This window comes from Humulus lupulus, chromosome X (assembly GCF_963169125.1).
Source record: "Humulus lupulus chromosome X, drHumLupu1.1, whole genome shotgun sequence".
NCBI lineage: Eukaryota > Viridiplantae > Streptophyta > Magnoliopsida > Rosales > Cannabaceae > Humulus > Humulus lupulus.
Genome location: NC_084802.1, coordinates 132,732,144 through 132,757,583, shown reverse-complemented (window position 1 = coordinate 132,757,583; position 25,440 = coordinate 132,732,144).

Genomic DNA, 25,440 nt, shown 5'->3' with positions numbered 1-25,440 from the left:
ACAGATGGTGAGTAGGGTACCTGCCACGGGAGCTGGCTATAAAGGTGGCGAGCGCTGGTGTGCAGGCGCCCACTTGTTGCCACTTTGAGCCTCTCGCTGAGAACCTCCCGCAGCTCGTACATATCTTCTTAAATGTCGATGTCTTATCAGGAACTCGATCTCGTCCTTCAGTTGATTACACTCATTGGTGTCACGCCCGTAGTCGTTATGGTAACAACAGAACTTTGTTGAATCTCTCTTGGAGATATCGTTTCTTATGGGTGCGGATCATCTGTAGGGCACGCTCGAGCTAGTCGCTTGGAAAACCTCCACTTGGCTGTCAACAAGGGCGGTGTAATTGGTGAATTTCGATTCATACCGATTATTTTTGGGTCGCTTACTCTCGGAGGCCGAGGGTTCGGCATTCACCTACTTTCCACCATTCTTTCCATTTCCATTCCCGTTGCCATTGGGCTTAGACCCGTTGGCGGCTTTGGCGGGTTCATCCTTGGGCCCCTTGTCTTTTGCTGGAGAATTGCCTTCATTGGAAATTGCGTCTTCGAGCTTGATGTATCGATCAGCTCGATCTAAAAACTCCTAGGTACTTTTAACCCCATGCTTCCTGAGGCTACTCCAAAGGGGAGAATGGCGCCTAACCCCAGCGGCTAGGGCCATCATCTTGCCTTCATCGCCCACAGTCTTGGCTCTTGCTGCGGCTCGCATGAAGCGCTGAACATATTCCTTCAAAGGCTCTCCCTCTTTCTGGCGTATCTCGACTAGTTGGTTCGCCTCGGTGGGGTGCACATGACCCGCGTAGAACTGTCCGTAAAACTCCTTCACGAACATCTCCCAGGATACTATGCTTGCAGGAGGGAACTTAAAGAACCACTCCTGAGCGGCATCAGAAAGGGTCGCTGGGAAGATCCTGCAGTGAGCATTTTCAGAGACTTTCTGGATGTCCATCTGTATCTCAAATTTGTTTACATGAGATACGGGGTCTCCATACCCGTCAAGGTTTGGTAGAGTCTGCATCTTGAACTTGCTGGGGGTTTCTGCCACAGCAATCCTTTGTACAAAAGGGGTGCCTCTCCTCCGATCGTACTCGATATGCGATGTCCGCCCCCCGACCAGCTGCTGCACAGCCTAGTTCAGGGCATCGATTTGAGCCTGAACGGCTTCAGGAATTGCTGGGGCCTCTGGTGCTGGGGGGATGTACTCATCGTGCCTTTCTCGGCGGTCGTTGAGTACATCCCTCAAGTCATCGTCTCTTCGCCGCTGCTTGCTGGCTCCAAGTAGGCTAAAGACATTATTTTGTCTGGGCTGCCCCCCAGCATTATGACCTGCTTGTCGGTCTTCTCTAGGTGGGGGGCTCCTGCCTCCACCTCTCTCCTCGTTCCTCCGACCAGCATTTCCTCTGCGTGAGTCGGCCTCATTGTTGATGTGGCCATCTCTGAACCTTGACTGGCTATGGTGGGACTGACTGTTTCCTTTGTTGCTTCCTTGGGCTGTCATTTCCCAGGCGTTAGGGGGAGACCTACGTGGGTCCCCGTGCATTGTCATGCCATGGGGGGCCCCTGACCGCAGAGCCTGTCTCTGAGTTCCTTCTGTTGGCAGAAGGACGCTACCCCTACTCGGTGGAAGCGGCTCTTCACCCCCAGGCGTCTAGGCCTGCGGGGCTATTGCCCGGCCCTATTCTGCCTCGGGCACAGGGGATTGCCTCGACCCGCCTAGGACGAAGGCTACGTCTCAGGGTCTCTAGGTGGGATATCATCCTGAGGCATCGGTGGCTGCTTCGGCCTTTGAGGGCTTGTTCGCTGGAGTGGAGGGCTAGGATTGGGACCTCTTTGAGGTGGCCCACTTGGGGGTTGATCAGGCTGCGAGGCAGGTGCAGCCTGATTCCTAGCCAACTAGAGGGCTGCTTCAAGGGATGCCATGGAATCCCTTTGACGATGGTCCATCTCCACTTGTCTCTCACTCAGCTCCTGGTGCTGGCGCTCTATCTCTCTCTGTTGTGACGTCATTATCTCGGCGGCACTCTCCTGATTGGCCCTCAGAGTGGACAACTCATCCTGCAACACCCTCAGTGTTGTCTTCAGGGCCTCAGAGTCCACTTCCTCCTCATCAAACTCCAAATGAGGTTCGTCTTCAGCCATATTTGGGGGAGGAGGTTGGGATGGTGCGGCAGCAGCCTGTCCAGTCTTCTTAGTAGTCTTTGTCATTAGATTTTCTTGGATTCAAGCCTCTCAATGAAAGCACCAGAATGTTGACCCTTATTTTGGTCAACGACACGGAGTCTAGAAAATGACAGGAAAGTAATATAGAGCTTGAGAAAATGATCTAATGGAAAGATAAAGAACACAGAGATTTATAGTGGTTCGGCCCAGTGATTGGTAATGACCTACGTCCACTTGATACTATTATTAGTATTGAGCTCCAAAGGTGTGATCAAAGAACTAGGGTTCCTGAGTTTCACAGACCTTAGAAGAAGAAAACAATACAATGATGGATAATAGTAATATAATTCTGAAAGAAAAAGATCGATCCCCTTCCTTGAGCTATCTCTTGTGTATTTATAGGCCCAGGAAGGATTACATGAATTAGGAAATAATATCTATCCTTAATAAACGGATCTGCAAGTCATAATGAAGAGATATTATCGGATATCATTACAACTGTACAGATCTTTACATAAATGAACAAAGTATACGGCCAGTCTGGTCGTATATAAACTTGATCTTTTCATGTGGAAATAGTGCTGGTCGATAGGCGAGCCGTATCTCTGCTACGTGTCTGCCACATGTCGAAAATCCTTGCCACGTCATCAGCAGCTGATTTATGGATAAACAAATAAACCTAAGAGGAAATGGAAATTATAGGCCATTTTGTGTTAAATGCTTAAATATTTGCCTAATTGTGGAATTTTATTCCATAAATGGACCTTAGGTTAAATTTTAATGTGTGACTAATTAAATTAAATGTGAGACATTTAATTTAATTATTATGTGATAATTTTTGTTTTTAAAACTTTATAAGAGTGAAAAAAGTGATAGAAAAGTGATTTAAGCTTTAATCACATCAAAGTAATGTTAATGACACGAAGTGACATAAAATAAAAACACTTAAGTGTTTTAGATATTTTCAGAGTTGTCTAAGCTCTTCCAACCTCCCAAAACTGATCCCCCTTCTCTCCTCTCACTCTCATCTTGCTCAAAAATTCTCCATCAAGTTTTCTCATCATTTTCAACTACCAAAAACCCTAAGAAACCTTGGAAGTTTAAGCCTTGATTTTGTAAAGTTTTTAACCATAGATCTTTCAATAACTAACTATATATATATTGTTGGGGGAGTTGTTTTAAGGTTTTGAAAGAGTTTTGAAGGATCTAAATGTAGTAGAAACATCAAAACCTAAAGCAAGAACAACAAGAGGTCAAACTTTTACTTTTTATGGTTGTGTTTTGTATGGTTTCAATTTTTAAGCATTATTTTGTGTATTTAATGCTTAAAGTTTCTTATTGGTGATGTAATAAGGGTATGGTAGTTTCTTGATAATTTTTATGATGCTTGTGTGTTAATTTTTGAAAATAGGGACCCAAAAATCCCTAAGGGTTTTGTTGAAAACCCTAAAACAAAAATACAAGTTTTGAGCCATGACTTTCAAGGGGTCAAGCATCCACTGTATACTGATTTTGTATACATGAGGCTGTAATTTTTTTGAGATATAGTACATGAATTTGAGCTTTTGAAACACTCAAAAATGTTTAGAAATGAGTGAGTTATGCTATTTCAAAGTTTAGGTAAAAAACTATTTTTTTTCGTATTCTTAATTTCAGGACAAAGTTTGGACAGCTACTGTATAGGGAAAATGAACTCAGTTTTTATTAAAATTTTGTAGATTTGTTCTTGGCATACCCTAGTATGTCTATATAAAATTTTGTAACAAAATTCTGAACAGTTTGAGAGTTATTAGGTGCCAAAGTTTGGAAAAAATAAGGACTTGAAAATAAGGTAATTTTTACTCCCATGTTTGAAAAATGTTTTGACCAATCAAAAATGCTCCTTTTGACCTAAGATTTTATAGAGACCTAAATGGCATGCCAAATATTGAATTATGGAATTTGGGTAATTTTTGGATAAGTAAATTTTAAGTTACAACCTAACAAATTCTGTAGTTAAAAATGTGAAAAATGAGGTTTTCACACTTTGTGAGAATTATTTTTATTAAAGAATTTTTATTCTTTCTAAAAATAAAATATTTAATTCATTAATAAGTTAATAAATTAAAAGTGGGTTTAAAACCCTATATTTTGAGAAAACAATTAAGTAAATTATTTTTCTACTAAGTAAATTTGATTAATTGACTTCGGAGAATTAACTAGTCAAGATTAGAAATTATTAACGGTTTTTCCTAATTAAGTTAAGATTAGGCTATTTTCTTAAAATATTTTTTAGAGATTAAAAACTTAAGAAAAATAAAAGAAAAACTAAGAGATTATTTCTTGAAAAATAAGTGAGGAAATTAATTAGTATTTTCTAGGTATAATTACCAGCAAAAATCTTTATATATTTAACCGACTTGTTGAAAGCACGGGTTAATAGCGGAACTTTTAAAGAATAAGATTTTTAGCGGATTATGGGAAATACTATTGTGATACTTGAGCCTAGGTATCGAGACCATAGGATAGGTCTCCTCGAGACTTAGGGTTTAGTCTCAAATTTTTGCGTATGAATTTCTTGAATGGGTTTAAAACCAAATAAGGATCTTTAGTCCTTACAAATGATTTTAAAAATGACCAATCTGCCCAAAATAATAATAATGAATTATGAATGTCATAATTAATCCGAGTATACTGTATGGATAATTACAGTATTGGCTAAGGATAACTAGCATGTACGTTGAAGGGTGAAATCATGCTAAAAGCTAAGGACTCCAAGTAAGTCAACTTCTATTGTGTGGATACAACATGAAACAACTAGCGTAATGTATGTTAGTATAGAGACACATGCACATGTATACACTGCCGTAGAAATTTTACATAGAGACACTAGTCTAGCAGGTGTTGATTCTGAAAATATGACCAGTATATATCTGTCATATCCTAGACAGTTGATCCCCGTCACACTTCTTGTTTGATTTTATTATGTCTAGTTCACTACCGGGACGACTGGCCAAGAGGTGAGGATTGCTAGTTTAAACCTAGGGGCGCCAAAATGAATGGGACCTAGGGGCCTTCATGCTTACTTAATCATTGAACGGTTAGAGCCCGAGCAAGTGCTCTAACAAGTTATTCTCGGATAGCAACCGTGAATATTGACCATTCAGTGAGAGTGCCTAGAGATACTAGCGGTTGCCAAGTTTGAGTGAGGTTGAATACCTTAGGGGCAACTGCTCGCCAGCACCACTTATTAACATAGAAGTTTTTGTAAACATGTGTAACATCGATTACACTCTTGAATAGTTGCAATGCCCTAGGTAACCTTATGGTTACCCTCGTGAGGGATTTTGCTTTTGGATAAGTAGCGATGCCCTAGGTAACTCGATAGTTACCCTTGATGGGGATATATATTGGCTAGATCTTAGTGTTGAGACTTGGTTCCCCCCTATTGATTAGCAAAAATGTTGGAAGGCGTGGTATGCCCGAATTGTTGGAAGTTGTCTAGCATTTGTCACGAATTATTTTAATATATATTATTTCTGTTTGCTCTGGGATTTTCTGAATGCATGGATTTATTTGTTTATCTAAAATAGTTTGTCATTGGTTATCAGGCATGACCATAAGTTTGCGAGGATGCTTTTGCATTCTTGAAAATGATTGTTTAGGGTCTGGATGAATCTGAAACCCTAATTATGTTGAGATATTTTTACCAATGGTCAGTGACCACCTGCGTTCTCTGCATGTTGTTGTTTTATAGCTGAACTTAATAAGCGTTTTCGCTTACCTAGTTGTTTCGTGTTGTAGGTAAGAACAAGGGCAAAGCAGAGTAGTGAGCGCTGGAGTCTACTTTGTGGATGTACATGTGGACCGACCTTTTGGGAAGTAGTTTCATTTTTGGAAATGTTGTTTTATTTTCATAAACAAGGCCCAGTTACTTTTAATAAACTATGTTTGTATTAAATATTAAGTATGGCCATATGACTTTAAAAAGTTTTTTAATATACGGGTTTTTGAGACATTTCGTTAAATGAAAACATTTATATTTCTGCATTATCGAGTCTTAAAAATCTGGAACGTTACAACATGAATGTTGGAAAAATAACTAGAGTACACAGAGGAGTAAGCGTGGTGGGCCCATTGTATGCAACAATAAAAATTTTCCATCTCTCATATAAACAGTTTATATGATTAAGAAAACATCTAGACTGAAACATTAACATACAATATTATTAATCATGCAACATATATATAAATATATAATATATTTATATATATATCATATAAACATATACATAAATATTAAAGAACATGATTATTTACCTCTTGAAGCCTATCAAGTGTCCTTAAGTCTTTTCGTATATATATTGATCTTCCTATCCAACGCTTTGAGTACTCAAACCACGATCTTCCGAAGTTTTCTCTACACCTCAAGATGTGTGTGGGCACATAGAGAACATGGGTTTGTAATTTAGGAATCACAAGTATTTCTCAACGCATGAGAACTTGGATTATGGTCAGATAAATGTTAGAATAAAGAAGAAGAAGACAATCTTTTGTCTGACAAAAATTCTGAAAACTATTCCTCCTTTTCGATACATTAAGTAGTCTATCACTGAGTTGTAGGAATACTCTCTCATGTCCTCCTTTTCTAGTAAAAGAATGAATTGATATTATTATTTAGATAATACATCCTCTTGACTGGGAAGGTAAAAAGCATTTCTTGGATTTCTGTAAACTAAACCATTTAAGCTTCTTATCTATATAAGTTGCTTGAGACAGTGCCAAAAGATTGTTCTTTCAATCTCTATAGAGTTGAATGTATAGAACATTCTTGGCTTTTCTAAATCTAATACTTAGAAATTTTTAGCTAACCATTTTTTTATTATTGACGATTTCTCTACTTTATTCACAATGTTTAGAACGTTGTCAATATTAAGAATAAGAATCACAACAGAATGTTTCTGGTCGAGATCTTCAAATGATTTTGTCATGTCAGTCATTCAGCAAAGCCTACTTAGACATTCATTTAAATTAATCTCATAATCCATGCATAAAGCAGTGGATAAGAGTATGTAAACTGTTTTAAGTTTGGTTACAATAGAATATATTTATTCGAGTAATAAATTCTTCTTTCTGTTCATAGTCTTAGGCTATTAACCTAACTTTCTGTTCCTCTGTTCTCCTCTTCATCTTGAATATCCTGTTTCAAACTGAAGTTCAATGAACTTTTTTTGGATGTTCAAGAATCTAGATGTCATAGAATTCCAAATTCCATTTCTAGATTCATGGTGTTTCAACCATTATTTTCCGTAAAACTTTTCATTTCATACTAGTATGTGAATGAAGTATAGTTAGATTGTGTTACACAAAATTTATCTATCTTTACATTTGTAATGGAGTAGTTACTAACTAATGCTCCCACTACAATAATGCTTTATAGAATTTGTGAAATTCTTTGGTTTTATCATTGTTAATTACCAGTAACTTGCTTACTTGACTTGCTGTCATTATTTCTAGTACAACTTAACTAGAAAATGTAGTGATTATAATAATCATGCTTCATTAAAGTAGCATTGAAGAGATACAAACTCTTTTGTAATCTTTTAAGATTATTAAACTGTTTCATTAAAGGACTTCATGGAAAATTTTCAATATATTCACATAACCACTTGTGAATCCCAACTTCTAAGTCTTTGATGTTGCACAATCAAACATGTACAAAGTATAACAAGTGTTAAAATTATAGAAATAATAAAGACGATAATGATCACTCCTTATCTATTTAATCTTATCTAATATGATTATATTTCATTTCCAAAATACTAATTTTTGCTTAGCATTCAGTTGACAGTGAGAACTCGTCAACGAAGTTAAATTAGAAAAATCAAAGTATAGAGCTTACCAATGAAGAACTTCAAAAATCTAAACAGAAACTTAGATAATACTTGCAGAAAGAAAATGGTGAAAAGAATTTTGGTTTCTTATGGCATGGTGCTACAGTATTTTTTCCAACCCCCATTCCATGTGGAAGTGGGATTCCTTTTATAGTGGGCTCTAATGGCCCCTGATACATTGTGGTCCAGGGGACCAGATTGTACACAAGTACGGTGTCAGGAGAGTGGTATCAGGTGTAGTGGTGTCGGCTTCAGTACATGGTCAGAGTTTGTGGGAACACCTCCACTTTAGTACCCAATTGTGCCTCCACTACTTGCCTAATACGAGTGTCAGAGATTGGCTGGCGAGGACCACAACAGGTGCCTCACTTGTACAACCACTACCTGTCTGGCGTGGGCCTTGTGTCCATGCTTTAGCTCCTCTCAGTTTGTTAGTGCGCTCCATACCTCTTCTGATTTCGCATCGAATCGTTGTGAGGCTTGCTACATATGTGGTGCGAGATGCCTTAAGGAGGCCATGTCTCGTGAGGCCCCTAAGGATGCGAGACGGCTTGCGGGCGTGAGACTCCTTGTGGAGGTCATGTCTCGTGAGATGCTTGTCTTCTTGGGGAACTTGTCCTGAACAAGTTAGCATGCTTCAATAGGATTGGTAAAGTTCTCTTAACTTCAGGTCAAGAGAATGATGCCTCGCTAGTGACATGAGGCTCATGTGACAATCCATGACCATTATCAGAGTAGGAATGACTAAGTGAAGCAGGCTTGTCTCGTGAGACGCTACCATGCACGCGAGATGACACCCCTAGCGAGGCGCCCATTGGCGCACGAGACGTCGCTCCTAGCGAGGTGCCTACAGGCGCGCGAGACGCCACTCCTAGCGAGGCGCCTGTTGGAGCATCTACATTTGCCCCCCAGTCTAGGAAAGGACCTTTAGGTGCTCTGGTAGACTCTTCTCTTTAATTCTTATAAATAGGCCTTCATGCCTAGCCTATTATTTACACCTTACCTCTTCAGCTTAGTGGTTTTGGGATCCTTGCTCCTTTGAGGTGAGGGGTTCAATCCCCCACAACCTTATTTTTTTTATCTTTTCCCTTCTTTGTCCTTTTATATATATATATATATATTTGAGTTCATTTCTTGTATGTCTATATCCATGGAAGCATTTGAGAACTAAAATGCCTTTTTCCTTTGTTTTTGCAGACGCGTACTTTCGGCCACTTGCCTCTGTTTGAACGTGACGGTGCTTTCGGCCCCCGACCTCCTTTTGACCACGACAGCACCCAATTTTACTTGCTTGAGGTATACTTTCTTTCTCCCTTATGTTTATTGGGTCCAAATTAGCACCACTCGAGAGGGCGTATTTTGGTCTAAGCTTGTCGTGAGTTAACCCAGTTGCATGCCCTTATTCATACCCTATAGTGGGTTATTTAGAGCGCTTGTACCTAGAGATTTTGAGCCCATTCCTTTGTGTTTTGTAGCAATTCTCTCATTTATATGTGAACCCTTTTTGCTTTTGGGACGAGGTCTCATGGCATGTGAAGGTCCATTTGACGCTCCTCCGGGGGTCGAGTTTGTTGACTTATCTTCTGACTCGGAGTCCCCCGAGGACATTCCTCATCATGACTACGACAACTTAAGGCAGGCCTGTATTCGTCACCTTGAGCATATGGCTGAACTTAGGCGTAAAATTTGGGTGGTAGAGAGAGAAATAGACTCGGTGTTGAGGGGAGATGGAGTACCTTTCCCCCTTGACCTTAACAACCATGTAGCGAACCTTAGGGTGACTCTTTTAGATTTGCAGAGGGAGTTGGAGTTTATGGAGGGAAATATCCTGCCTGAGCCTCCTAACCCGTTTTCCCCTAATGACTATCATGGGGTCGTCTCGTCTTCTCCTCAACCCTTATTCTCGATCTACCCTAGCTTAGCGCTTTCGCACCCGGTGCCTTGGTGGAAGACCCTTGCTATGAAGAAAAAATGGAGGGTAAAGTGCCCTGTTTCCACCTCACCTTTTTCTTTTGGTTTTGCAGATTTGCCGAAGAGAGGGTGACGACAGGTGACTGCTGATGATCAGGAAACTGGCCCCCTATTAGCATCAACTCTAGTGTCCCATGTGTCCGAAAATAAATTGTTGGAAATAATAGAGAACTACCGTGTTCCTCCATAATACACATTATACCTTCCTTCGAACAAGTGCCGGGCTGACTGCCCAAATTCGGGTTACGTGGCTATGAGCGAGCATATCTTGAAAGCGGGTGGTACAATTCCATTACACTCGTTTTTCATCACGGTTCTCAATTATTTTGACCTTGCTCCACTCCAGCCCTCCCCTGTAACGCCCTGGATAGCCAAGACCGTTACACTGTGTGTTTATAAAGTGCCAGACTTGCTAATCAAGTCATTTAAATAAAATCGTGTTATTGAAACTATAAAGGAACTAGGGTTAAAAGTGTTTTGGTCTCAAAAGCCACATTTTCATTAATAAGCATTATCTGTTACATGGGATCCCAAGAATATTAAGTTCAAAGACCGTTTATAAAAGACACAAGGTTTATGTACAACAACCGGCCATACTAAGGCAAAACAAGCAGTTAGGTGATCCCTGCCCTGGTCCACTCCTCGACCATGGCGGTCGAATCGCTGGCTATGTATATTCCACCTCGGAGCTCTCCACCTCAGGCTTGGTCCAGCTTGCCCTTGCCTTTACCTGCACCACGTAGCACCCGTGAGCCAAGGCCCAGCAAGAAAACACAACAACAGCAGAGCATAAGCAATTAGCAGACAAGACAACATCTCACATTGCATCACATAAACTCAGCCATATCAGCAATCAGTTTAATCAAGTAATCCACCTACTAAGCATGTTAATTCATAACATAAACAGTTCACAAATGATAACTAGGGCTAGCGCCCTCGACCTGCTCCCTCCGTTATCCCGTTGTCCTTGGCTACCAGTGGCCAATCCGCGCTCCGCGCACTAAAACCATGTACGGCACTCCTAGACCGCTTTTACATGTCCCATGGCGTAATACCAACATTGACACGATACAACTCTCGGGAGCACTTAGTCCCATCACAATCATACAACCGGGTGCAGTTTTCTTACCTTTCAATTTACTAGTTTCTGATGCCACGAAGCCGCGAGCACGGTCCTCTACCTCAAGCCTCTCCAAAGACCTAGTCACAATGCAAATGAAACATCCTTTTTCACTAATCAATCCAAAACTACTTCTCGAAACCAATCCCACACTCACGGAATCCCCCAAATCCCTAAAACAATGCACCGAAGACATCCCCCGAACCCCCGAAGCAAAGGCTCAAAATTGCAAAATCCCATGCTCTGAAATTGGCCTAGCGCTGCGGCGTCCAGCAAGTTAGAGCCGCAGTGCCCAGCAAGTCAGAGAACTTGCTCTGCCCAGAAACAGCCTCGCGCCGCGGCACCCAAGAACAGGGCCGCGGCGCTCCTTCGCGAGCCCAGAAATCTGGGTTTTCCTCTGCGCTTTTCCTGAACCCAAACCACTCCAAATCACCCCAAACTCATACCTAAGCCCCAAAACCAATTCAAAACCCCAAATAGACCATACAACAACCTATAAACATCATAATCTAGCTCAATTACACAACCACTCTCAGAATTCATACTTAAGTTTCAGATTCAAGCACTTAAACCAAAACTTGAGAAAAGTACAAACCAGACCTCTAGATTCTTAAACCATAACAGCTACGAGATTACAAACATGTTTAATACCCTTACCTCAATCAGAAATTCAACTTGAGCTTCCTCCAATCCAAGCTTTGAACTGAATTTCCCCTTGACAAACCAGCTGAATTTCTATGCAAAACAAGCCATGGCTATCTTTCAATTCCTTCCAAAATCAAATTCAGAACTTAACAAAGCAGGGACTAAATCCTTACCTCAATATAGACCTTGATATGTGTTTGATTCCACACCCTTAAGCCCTTTACTAGCCTCAAAGAACACAGCTCAACTCCTCTTCCACTTTGCCTTCTAGGTTCTTGATTCCCTCTTTCCTTCTTGATTTTTCTAGCCTTCCAAACCTTAATTTCATTTACACTTAGCATAAAAGAATCGTATATATCCATTTCCCTCAGCCAAAGCCATCTATACCACTGCCAAAAGACCACCTTATCCCTCCACTAATATCCCTTTCTAACTAAACCTCAAGGGCACTCTTGTCCTTTTTCTTACTTTACAATTCTACCACTTCTCCAACAAAACCTGTTACTTTCTATGGTTACTAACAGTTACACAGGTTACCAAATCACCAGTTACCATTATCTAGCTTTCTAGGACCATCTCGGCACGTGCGTCACATTGATATCACCTCACCCTCGTGGTACAAATCACATAGCATTATCATCACATAACATAATACACATAGTCATATAACATGCTTTAAATCATAATCATGCATCTTAATCATTAAAATCACACATAATTCCCATTATGCCCTCCAGGCACACTAATCAAGGCCCTTAAGCCCAATTAGTGAATTTGGGTCGTTACATCCCCTAAGTCCAAGGGCTTTTATTTCTTGCAAAAAGCCAATACTTCGGTCCCCTTGATAGAGGGTGATGTATCCAACCCAGGGTCTTTGAAGCAGGACTTTTTTTTTATGAAGGGTCCCCTCTCTGTTCATGAGCACTTTCGCTCTGCTCCTAGTAAGTACTTCAATCCCCCCCTTTTTTTTTGAAACTTACTGTTTTGGAACTCATGTTCATGTCGACAACTGTGTGGATTGTGCAGAGCATTTTGCCACGCCTGGAGTTGTTGGGTCGGAGGCGAATGCAGTGGATAAATTTCTCGAGGCTAACCCTACTGAGAAAATGGCTGCATACCTCTTCACCGTGGACAAACTCAACTTTCACAAGCTATCCCCGGTTTCGGATCCCGAGTTGTTGTAGAGTATTTCTAGATTAAAGAAGAAGAAGGCTGCTTCGGCTGAACATCACTCGGACGGGGGTGAGGCTGAGCGTGTGCCAGAGGGGTTCTCCCTTGGACATGAGCAACCCCACCAACCGTCTTCGTCTCCCAGGGGCCCTCCTTTAGCCCCTACAGACCATGATATGGCCTCCCACTCCCAGGATCAACAGGCCATGCCGAGGGGTTTCGTCTGTCCTTATTCTGAGGACTTCGATGCTTTTCCTCAAGCTTCCCTTGATCCTGGTCCATCGAGGGCTCATTTTTCTGATCTTCCTGCGCCCCCTCCTAGTCCACCGGGGGCTCATTTTTCCAATCTTCTTGCGCCCCCTCCTGGTCCATCGAGGGCCCATTTTTCGATCTTCCTGCGCCCCCTCCTCTTTCGGCGAGCGGGTCATCTGTCCTTACTCAGCCAAGCACCCTTGGCTCGGAAGGGGCGCCTTGGGTGGGTTGCATGGCGTCCTCTTATGGGCGACGGTATGTCCAGATCGCTACAGACCTTCCTGAGGCTGATTGGAGTGGTCTTGGGAGTTTTGCTATGTCGGAGCTCGGGGAGACTCTTGCGCATTCCGTAGCTTGGGTGAGTTCATGCATCTTATGTCGGCCTTATCCCTGTTCTCTCTCTTTCTTTCTTTTTAGCTTATCATGGTTATTGTTATTTTTCTTGTGCAGACCTATACAGTGGCTCAGCGATTTGCCGACTCGGCTTAAGACCTCTCCACGTCGAATGCTGAGAGGGACCGTCTTGCGGTCCAGGTCCAGGGGCTCGAGAGGGAACTTGCTGAAACCAGGCTTAAGCTAGGGAAGGCCTTGGCGAAGGCTTCTTCCTCATCAAAAAAGAATAAGAGGGCGATTGTCAAGGCACGATGCTGCAGGAAAGGGTCACTAGCTTAGAGACCGAACTTGAGGGTGCCAAGGCTACTATCGCAGCGTTGCAGGGGAGGGTCGCTTCCTTAGAGGCGGACAAGGCGGCTATAGAGGCGGACAAGGTGGCTATTGAGTATAGATCCATAGAGCGCGCCCTTTACGAAGTATGGAGGTAGAATCCTAACTTCGATTTCTCCTCCTTTGGCGAGCACGCCGTTGCCCGGGCAGCTAAGTGGAACGCCCATGGCAGGAGGCCTTGAGATTATCGTTTTGCGATTTTTACCAGTTAGTCCAATGTGGATGTATGCTTGTTCGAGCCCTATTTTGCTTGTAATTTGTCCGAGCCCTGTTATGTTATTAAAACTTTATATATATATACATATGTGAGCATTCATCCTTATTCCTCTGTGTTCGAGGTCCTTTTGAGCCCGAACGATGGGGTTCGATAGGTTCCCTTTTTTATTTATCAGGCTTGAGGTCCTTTGGAGCCCATGCGAAGGGGTTCAATAGATCCCTCTTTGGTGCCTCTTGATCGTTCTTATAAGGATATATTAACCCCTTGGGCTCTAGTTATCCTTTTATATATTTTTGCGCGCGCTTATTATTTCTTGCAAGAAGCATCCTTCTCGTCATTATTCATAGTACTATTTTTGCAAAGGTCTCTTTTAGGACCCTTTTGGGCTAGACGGCTTGGTGGCCGCTCTAGGCTTATTGGTGGGTGCTCTTCCTGAGGCCTTTCCTCTCGTGGGAGCATCTGCCTTTATTTGGAGGCTTTTCTTGTAGGACCTTTCAGTCTCCTTGATGTTCACAAGGGTAGTTAATCCTTGTGAAGTCAAGCGATGCCTTGCAAGGTCTTCCTCCTCTTTATAAGGGTTTATCACACTTTTTTTTATATATATAAGGGCCTCGTTTAGGGTCCTGATATAAGGGGTCCTTTTAGGATCCTCCTGATAGGGGGTCCTTTTTGGGTTCCCTCTGATATAAGGGGTCCTTTTAGGACTCTCCTGATAAGGGGGTCCTTTTAGGATCCTCCTGATAGGGGGTCCTTTTTAGGTTCCCTCTGATATGAAGGGTCCTTTTAGGATCCTTTTGATATCAGGGGTCCTTTTAGGATAAAGGTCCCCCATTTTTTTATACATATATATATATACATATGTGGATCTCGTTTAGGATCCTGAGATAAGGAGTCCTGTTTAGGGTCCTCCTTATAAGGGGGTCCTTTCAGGATCCTCTTGATAGGGGGTCCTTTTAGGTTCCTCCTCTTTGCTGTATATTTTTCCTCCTGTCCTACCCCCCAAAGTGCTTGGTGAAATTTATTTCAGCAGGCACTTTGGTGGATGCTATAGAGAAGAAGAATAACACGTGAAGTTGTGAACAGTTTCTTTCATAGCGTGCGGGTTACAATGACATACATGAAAGGGTTACATCTAATTGCGAGGTTACCCAGGTAGCCTCTTTGATTCTTACCCACTAAGATAACATAACAAGGAACAAACTAAACATAGGTCTTCTTTGCGTCGGATGCAGAAGTCTCACTGGTAGTATTTCCTGTGGTGCTGCGCATTCCATGCCCGAGGTATAACGGTGTTATCCATGCGGGCCAGTTTGTAGGTGTTTGGTGGTATGCATTGAGCGACCTGGTAGGGTCCTTCCCAGTTCGCCCCTAGTACCCCCGCCCCCGAGTCTCGCGTGTTGAGGAGTACTTTCCTCAGTACCAAGTCTCCTACCCTGAACATTCTCTCTCGCACCCTTGAGTTGTAGTACCTCGCTGCTCGTTGCTGATATGTGGCTAACCTCAGTGGTGCCCTTTATCTCTTGGCTTCCAACAGGTCCAAGTTTCCGACCAATGATGTGATATTAGCCTGGTCATCATATGCTTGCGTGCGAATGGAGTTAATCTTCATTTCTATCAGAAGGACAGCCTCACAGCCGTAGGCCAAGGCGAAGGGTGTCTCCCCAATGGTGGAACGAGGGGTGGTCTTGTAGGCACAGAGTACATTGGGGAGTTCCTCGACCCAAACCCCTTTCAACTTTTCAAACTTTGTTTTCAAGTTCCTTTTCAGGATCTTGTTGATGGCCTCTACTTCTCCATTAGCTTGTGGGTGTACTACTGCGGAGAAACTCCTCTTGATTCATTTTTCCTTGCAGTATTCCTCAAATATTCCTCCTTCAAACTGCGTTCCATTGTCGGAGATAATCTTGTAAGGAATTCCAAATCTGCAGACAATATACTTGTTGACAAAGGTGGTGATTTGCTTAGCCGTTATGTTGACTAAAGGCTCCGCTTCCACCCACTTAGTGAAATAGTCGACTGCTACCACTGTGTATTTAGTTCCTTCTCTTCCTGTTGGCAGTGCTCCAATCAAGTCAATTCCCCACACAGCGAAGGGCCACAGACTGGTCATGTTCACAAGCTCATTTGGTGACTGTCGGGGGTAACTCGCATCTCTCTGGCACTTGTCACACCTTCTCGCGAAGTTGCTCGCGTCCTTCTCCATGGTTGGCCAATAATACCCCTGGCGAATGGCCTTTTTTTCCGTGGACTGCCCCCCAGCATGATTTCCACATTCCCCTTCATGTATCTCTTGCAAAAAATTTAAAGCCTCTTCCTTGTCTACGCACCACAAGAGCGGGGTAGAAAAGCCTCTCTTATATAAGGTTCCATCTACTAGGGTGTACTGAGCAACTTTGTAAGTCAGTTTATAGGCATCTTTTTTGTCCAAAGGCAAGGTCCCGTAATTTAAGTACCTCACGATGGGTGCAAACCATGGCTCCTCATTGCTATTGACCATATTGATTCTTTCTTCTGCTATGCTTGGCTTGGGGAGGTATTTTACCGGTATGGACTCAAGCGTGTCTTTGTCTCATGTGGAGGCGAGTTTCACAAGTGCATCGGCGTTGGTGTTCTGCTCCCTTGGGATCTGTTCTATGGTGTATTTTTCAAACTGATCCAAATACCCCTTCACCTTGGCGAGATATGCTGCCATTTTTGGACCTCTAGCTTGGTATTCACCCTTCACCTGAAACACTACCAGATGTGAGTTGCTAAAGACATGCAAGTGGGTTACCTTTAACTCTTTAGCTAGCCGCAGGTCGGCCAACAGCGCCTCATATTCTGCCTCATTATTGGAAGCTTCGAATCCAAATCTCAAGGCACAATACATCTTGTGCCCTTTAGGTTCTGTCATCACTATGTCAGCGCTGGCTCCCCCTTCGTTAGACGCACCGTCTACATGGAGGCTCCATTCTTCAGGGTGCGTTGCCTCTTCATGCATCGATTCATTCTCTTCTATTTCTCCCTCCTCACGGGGTCGGTATGCAAACTCGACTATAAAATCTGCAAGTACTTGCCCGTTGATTGAGGTCCTTGGGGTGTAAGTGATGTCGAACTGACTCAATTAAATTGACCATTTTAACAACCTTCCCGGAGTCTCCGGCTTGTGCAAGACTTGACGCAAGGGGGTGTTTGTGAGCACCTCAATAGCATGAGCATGAAAATAGGGCCTCAACTTTCGAGAAGCCACTATCAAGGCATATGCTAACTTCTCTATTTCTGGGTACCGAGCTTCTACGTCTATTAACCGTTTGCTCACATAGTACACGGGTTGCTGGTGCTTCTTTTCCCCCTTGACCAAGGCGACACTTATGGCATGCTCTGACATAGCTATATACAAATACAACGTTTCCCCTTTTTCTGGCTTGGCCAAAAGGGGTGGTTTTCCAAGGTGTTCCTTTAGCTTGGTGAAGGCATCCTGGCATTCATCATCCCAAGCGATCTTTTTGTTCCTTTTTAGGATGTTGAAGAAAGGGAGGCATTTGTCAGTAGATCTGGAGATGAACCTATTGAGGGCTACTACTCTCCCCGTTAAGCACTGCACCTCCTTTTTGCTTCGTGGTGGGCTCATTTCCAGCAAGGCCTTGATTTTTTCAGGATTAGCCTCGATACCTCGGGAATTCACCATAAAACCTAGGAACTTTCCTGACGAAACTCCAAAGGTGCATTTGAGTGGATTCAGCTTCATTCTAAACTTTCGAAGGGTGTCAAACATTTCCATGAGATCGCTGGTGAGCTCTCCTGCCTTCTTTGTCTTTACCAACATATCGTCCACGTATACTTCCATGTTCCTTCCTATTTAATTTGCAAATATTTGTTCACCAGCCTTTGATAAGTAGCACTTGCGATTTTTAAACCAAAGGGCATCACTTTATAGAAATACAGCCCCTTGTCTGTTATGAACGAAGTGTGCTCTTCATCAGTCGGGTTCATGGTTATTTGGTTGTACCCGGAATATGCATCCATGAAGCTAAGTATTTTGGGTCCCGTTGTGGCGTCTACTAACTGGTCTATCCTAGGAAGCGGGAAGCTGTCCTTAGGGCAGGCCTTATTGAGGCTAGTAAAGTCCACACAAGTCCTCCATTTTCCGTTGGGCTTCGGGACTAGCATTGGGTTTGATACCCATAGTGGGTAAAATGCCTCTCGGATGAACCCATTTTCCTTCAACTTGTCAACCTCCTCTTTTAGGGCCGCGTATCTTTCTGGGTCCAGCGCTCTCCTTTTCTGCCTCACAGGCCTTGCTTTTGGGTCAATGTTCGGGTGGTGGTAAATGACCGCTGGGTCTATTCCTACCATATCCTCGTGACTCCAGGCGAATACATCGAGGTTCGCTTTCAAGAAATCTACTAGCTTCTCCTTCACGTCACCCACAAGGTTTTTTCCTACCTTCAACTTTCTTAACGGCTCATTCATGACTGTGACTTCCTCCAACTCCTCTACTGGTTCAGCTCTGGGCTCTTCTGTGACTCTTGGGACTAATTCGTGCGGGTTCGCGGCTTCATGCACAACCATTGCCATAGGCATTGATGGCTTTGTGGCCGTGCGGAGGGATGTGTTATTGCATTCCCTCGCTTCCTTCAGCTCTCCTTTCATGCATGTTATTCCCCCGAGAGTTGGGAATTTCATAGCTAAATGGTATACAGAAGTTATCGCCTTCAATTCTCTTAGGGAAGGTCTCCCTAATACCGCATTGAAGGCTGAGGCACAATCTACCACAACAAAGTTTGCCATTATGGTAGTTTGCCTAGGCTGTTCTCCCATAGTGAGGGCTAACTCGATCGCCCCTAGGGGCTGTATTGAATCTCCCGTAAATCCATACAAAGTGGAACTGCACGGCTTTAGGTGACAGATGTTTAGTCCTATCTTCTCCAGAGCTGAGTGATATAAGATGTCCACAGAGCTTCCGTTATCCACCAAGACCCGATGCACCCTCATGTTAGCAAGCTGGACAGTCAACACTAGAAGGTCATTATGGGGGAAATGTACACCCCGACCGTCTTCCTTAGTGAAGGTTATTGAGTCATTTTCACCCTTAAAACTCTTCGGGGGGCGTTGCTCCAGACTTGAGATGCACGGTGGTGGACTTCGTCTGGCCTCTCTGGCATATTTATCTCGTCCCTTCCTTGATTTGCCCCCGAATCCTGGCCCTCCAAAGATGGTCCTGACCTCTCCTTGCACTTCCAGGACCACCTCTCGCACCTGTGGCGAGGATGCTCCATCTTTTGGACTTTGGTTCTCCTTGCAGACATATCTACCCAAATGTCCCCTGCGGATAAGCTCCTCAATTTCTACTTTCAAATGGTTACATTCCGCGGTGGTGTGGCTAATATCTTTGTGATACTGGCAATATTTGCTGGGGTCTCTTTTGGACCGGTCTTTTTTCATTGGCGGGGGCCTTCTGAAAAAGACATGGTTTTCGTTTATAACGAAAATATGTTCTCTCGCATGGGTGAGGTCAATATAAAAGGTGTACGGGCCCTGTCTACGCTCATCAGAACGCTGATGCTTCCGGGGTCGATCATCTCTCATTCCCTCATATACCCTCTTCTTCTTTGTACCACTTTGGCTCTCTCGGATTGAGGGTTTTGGTGGCGACTGGCCCTTTCCGGCCTTGAGGCTTTCGTGACCATCTTCCACGCGAATATATTTCTGCGCCCGCTCGTAGAAGTCGTCCAAGTCGGTGACCTCCCTCTTGAGCATGTTATCCCATAATTTGCTTCCTGAGCGTACTCCGGCTGTGATGGCCATTTTCAGCTCTCTACAGGTCAAACTCCCTACTTTGGTCGTCTCCATATTGAACTTGTGAATGTAGCTCTTTAGACTCTCATTTTCTCCTTGCTTCACGTTGGCGGAGCTAGTGCCCGGCATCGTGTAGTCCCGCACGGCGAGGTATTGCTGGAGAAATTCATCAGAAAACTATTGCCAAGATCTGATGGAACCTGGTATAAGTCTCTTGAACCATTTGTACGCAGGTCCTTTCAATGTGACAGCAAAGCAATGGCATCTGGCCCCGCTACTAATCCCCCTTAACTTCATCAGGTCATTAAATGCATCCAGATGGTACTTAGGATCTGTACTTCCTTCATATGGGGTCATATGGGGCTCCTTGAATTTGCCTGGAAGCTGGATGGCTTGGATCTCCTTGATGAAGGGCGATTCATTGTCAAACTCATCCTCAAAGGCTTGTCCTCCATAGGCGGTGATGATTTTGCTTTGTAGGCTCCTCATTTCTGTGTCCAGGTCTTGTCTCCTCTTGTTCAAGGAGTCTCTCAGCATAGATGGGTTAGGATCCCCCTTTCCTTTGCCTTCCTGGGGCACCATAGGAGGTGTGGTCCTTTAACCTGCCCTATTTTTGTTGAGTTTCTCTCAAAAATCTGAGGGTGTTCTCCTTGAGGTGACCTCGACATCGTTACGAGGGGCAACGTTGGTCTTCGGCTCTGGCCCCTGGGGCTACTTTGGTGGTCTGGGATGTTCGTGCTGCTTCGTCCGGGGGGTGTTACTGGTGGAGAGTCAAGTCCTTCCGTCGTCTACTAGGACGGTGATTTCTACCCCCTCTTGGCCTCTCTCTTTTCGCTTAGGGAGTGTTACATTTGATCTCCCCTGCAACAAACCATTTAGCACCTCTTGCATGTTTTCCAAGGTGGTTTCTATCCTCTGGTTCTTACGATGAAGTTCCCGTATCTCGTCTTCGTAGAATTGAGACTTAGAACTCGAGCTCACGGAGTGGACCTGAGGATGCTTGTCAGGCCTGCGCGTCGATGGGCCTGGATCCTGCCGACCGGAGTTTGGCACCTGCGGCGGCCTTAGAGGCAGGAACACACCGGCACCCCTTGCTGGGGCAGTCGTTGGCCTTGGACTATCCTCCTGAAGTGGGACCATCGGGGATGAGGCTTCCCTTTCATCTCCGTGAACCTCAAAATCCTTTGGGGCCTCCACGTTTGCGGGTGGAGGAGGATCCTTCATAGAGGCTTTTAGCTGATCTCCGTCGAGATGACCTCCACCTCTCACAGCTCTCTCAATCGTTTCGAATGTCGTGGCATCTTTTTCTTATCAGAATCGACGGAAGAACAGTGGCTTAATACTTATTCTTCCCATAGACGACACCAAACTGTTGACGGTGAGAACTCGTCAACGAAGTTAAATTAGAAAAATCAAAGTATAGAGCTTACCAATGAAGAACTTCAAATATCTAAACTTAGATAATACTTGCATAAAGAAAATGGTGAAAAGAATTTATATTTCTTATGGCATGGTGCTACAGCATTTTTTTCCAACCCCCTTCCATGTGGAAGTGGGATTCCTTTTATAGTGGGCTCTAATGGCCCCTGATACATTGTGGTCCAGGGGACCAAATTGTACACAAGTACAGTGTCAGGAGAATGGTATCAAGTGTAGTGGTGTCGGCTTCAGTACATGGTCAGAGTCTGTGGGAGCACCTCCACTTTAGTACCTGATTGAGCCTCCACTACTTGCCTAGTACGAGTGTTAGAGATTGGCAAGCGAGGACCACAATAGGTACCTCACTTGTACGACCACTACCTGTCTGGCGTGGGCCTTGTGTCCATGCTCTAGCTCCTCTCAGTTTGTCAGTGCGCTCTGTACCTCTTATGATTTCGCATCGAATCGCTTTGAGGCTTGCTACATATGCGGCGCGAGACACCTCGAGGAGGCCATGTCTCGCGAGGCCCCTAAGGATGCGAGACGGCTTGCGGGCATGAGACTCCTTGTGGAGGTCATGTCTCGCGAGATGCTTGTCTTCTTGGGGAACTTGTCCTGAACAAGTTAGCGTGCTTCAATAGGATTGGTAAAGTTCTCTTAACTTCAGGTCAAGAGAATGATGCCTCACTAGTGACATGAGGCTCATGTGACAATCCGTGACCATTATTGGAGTAGGCATGACTAAGTGAAGCAGGCTTGTCTCGCGAGACGACACACCTAGCGAGGCGCCTGTTGGCGTGCGAGACGCTGCTCTTAGAGAGGTGCCTGCTGGCGCGCGAGACGCCACTCCTAGCAAGGAGCCTGTTGGCGTGCGAGATGCCACTCCTAGTGAGGCGCCTGTTGGCGCATGAGACGCCACTCCTAGCAAGGTGCCTGTTGGTGCGCGAGACGCTTGTGGGTGTCTGAGGTGATGCGGCCCCACAAGATGCTTGGACGCGCGAGGCATCTGAGAGGCATGCCACTCTCATGAGGCGCAAGGCCATCTGGGAAGGCATGAGGCACGCGAAACGCGAGGCCATCTGGGCAAGCGCGTGAGACGCTAGGCCATCTGGGCAGACGTGCAAGATGCGAGGCCATTTGGGCAGGCGCACGAGGCGTGGCCTCGCTGGGTGCACCAAGAGGAAGTTGGTGCGCAAGATAGTGGTCTCGCGAGGCGTGGCCTCCCTGGGTGCGCTGAGAGGAGGCTGGTGCACGAGACGATGGTGGCCCGAGGGCACCGTGGCTCAACAATGTATTTAGGCGTTCATGGGACCTAAGCACATGTTTTGGGTCTTTTACAAGCATGGGATTTCGAGCATCCACACATTCTAATTATATGTGAGTTGGGTTTGAATTCCAAGTTCACATGCAAATTACTTGTATTCCAAATTCGAGTTTAGACTTCCTTTTTGATCAGATCAAACAAGTCTTTAAGTGACTTTACTTTGAATGTTGTACGAAAATTTCTAGAAATTTTCTTTGCCTTCAATCAAAGTTAAACATATCTTAAATAAATTTCAATCAATATTGACTTACTATTTATTATTTCTTTTAGCTTTGAACATTAAAAGGTTCAACATACATCTCTATGTATTAATTAAATGATTATGTGATTTTTGAGCATTTATAATAGAAAGGTTTTTTGGTTAACTTTAATCAACAGACTATATAAACAGGGAGAAAACTAATGAATGATTCCAATAAAAGACTGTCTTTAATTTGTTTTATATGTCTAATTAATTACAAGTCAATCTCAAAAATAATTCACATATATGTTTCACTTAATTTGTGGTCAGAATAAGATGTCTTATTAAATCTATGATTTGTACAAGAATGAATAATTCATAATTATCATTTATACTCATTGATGAAATAGGTAGAACAAGTATATTTCAAAAATAACAACTGAATTTATTATTCAAAAGAAATACTAAACTTGTTCATTCATCAAATAAAGGAATCTAAAAACAGAGTTTCTAGAAAAAAAATTCTAGAACTAATTTAAATAAAGAACCTATTAATTTCTTTCATAATGAAAATCAACTATTTCAAAATGACAAAAAATTGTTTTAAACTAAACAAAATAAATTTCTAAACTAATCTTTTCTTTATTCAATCGCCTTCATCATTTCTTCTTCGCTTTGGTTTCAATGCAACTATTCATTTTCTCAAAAGATTTCTGCATCCCTAAAGACAAGAACATATGAAAAATAATATTAGTGGCATAATTTTGAATTTATTCAAAAATATTAAAGAAGAGTTTTTGAGAAAATTGAATTTAACCTGCATTTCAAAAATTTAGCATGTGCTATAGCATCATCATGGCCCACATCTCGTATACAGTTTTGATAACCATATATCATTCTTTAATGTCGCCATGCATGGTTGATAACATGCATTGAAGTGCCAGGTGATTCAATCTCATCCATTCACCATATTCTTCATGTTCATCAAAGCTAGATGAAAAGCTTGGAACCTCTAGTGGTAGATCATAGATCGCTCCATACAAGTTTTGTGTTCCGAAGACAATGTGAATCCCTTTGTGTAACGCCCTACTACCCAGGGACCATTACGGTGTGCATTTTAAACAGTGATATACTCGCTAATTGAGTCATTTGGCCATAATTGTGGAACTAAGTATGATTAACGGTTTAGGGTTAAAAAATTTTGGTTAAGATACAATGTTTCACTAAAACGTTTACTGTATACATTGGGATCCCAAAATATAATCAAAGTTAATTACAATAAAATATTTACAACCAGCCGACCTAAGCGGCAAATTAGGGTTTAACCCTAGTTCCTCTTTAAACCCTTGGCCGTGGTGGTCGAGTAGCCACATATGTACACATCGTCACCTAAGCTCTCCAACTCAAGGATGGTCCAGCTTTCTTTTGCCTTTACCTGCACCACATAGCACCCGTGAGTCGAACCTCAGCAAGAAAAATCAATATGCTCATGAATAGGTAATAACATGTTACTAAATCATAAAAGGCATGCCTAGCAGTGATAACCCTACTCATGCAAGCAAACAACTCCAAATAAATGTTTGTTGAGTCCCATGCTCTGAGTAGATGACTAATAAGTCTCTCGATCTGAGGTACATGAATAATAAGTCTCTCTGAGGTAGACGGCTAATAAGTCTTTCTCTAAATAGATGACTAATAAGTCATACTCTGTATAGATGACTAATAAGTCTATCCTTATGTAGATGAGTGATAAGTTTATCTCTGTATAGATGACTAATAAGCCTATCTCTATATGGATGACTGATAAGTCTATCTCTGTTAGATGACTGATAAGTCTATCTCTAAGGTAGATGACTAATAAGTCTCTCTGTATAGATGACTAATAAGTCTATCCTTATATAGATGACTGATAAGTCTATCTCTAAGGTAGATAACTAATAAGTCTCTCTGTATAGATGACTAATAAGTCTATCCTTATGTAGATGACTGATAAGTCTTTCTCTGAGGTAGATGACTAATAAGTCTCTCTGTATAGATGACTAATAAGTCTATCCTTATGTAGATGACTGATAAGTCTCTCTCTGTTAGATGACTAATAAGCCTATCTCTAAAGTCCCATGCCCTCCTAGCCATGTGACGTATCAATCACCTGAGCTTATAGCCCTGGCTCTATGTAACTAGCCTTTAGACTAGACAAGCGCTTTTAGTTTTCATCGAACTTAACGTTGGTCAAGCATTTCATGCTTATGATGATAATGCTTATGTCAGTTAGATCTAATCTTTTCGGCTTGCGTTAAACACGCTAATATTGTTCTTGACTCATAAGTCAATACCATACGACCAGTGCTCAGTACTACTGCCGAACTTGACTAATGAGTCACAGCTTCACAGTCAATACTGACATCATTGCCGATTCGAACTAATAAGTCAGTACCACTCACAAGTAATCAAGATTTCTAAGTATTTAATATGCAATCAATGTACACATATAGAGCACTCAACATGCTTCATTAATAACCATGCATGTCACATACTAGTGCAGTTTTCTTACTTCTGGTTCGAGAGAGAAACAAGTTAAAAGCGACCCTTGAGAACGATCAATCTGTTGATTCCT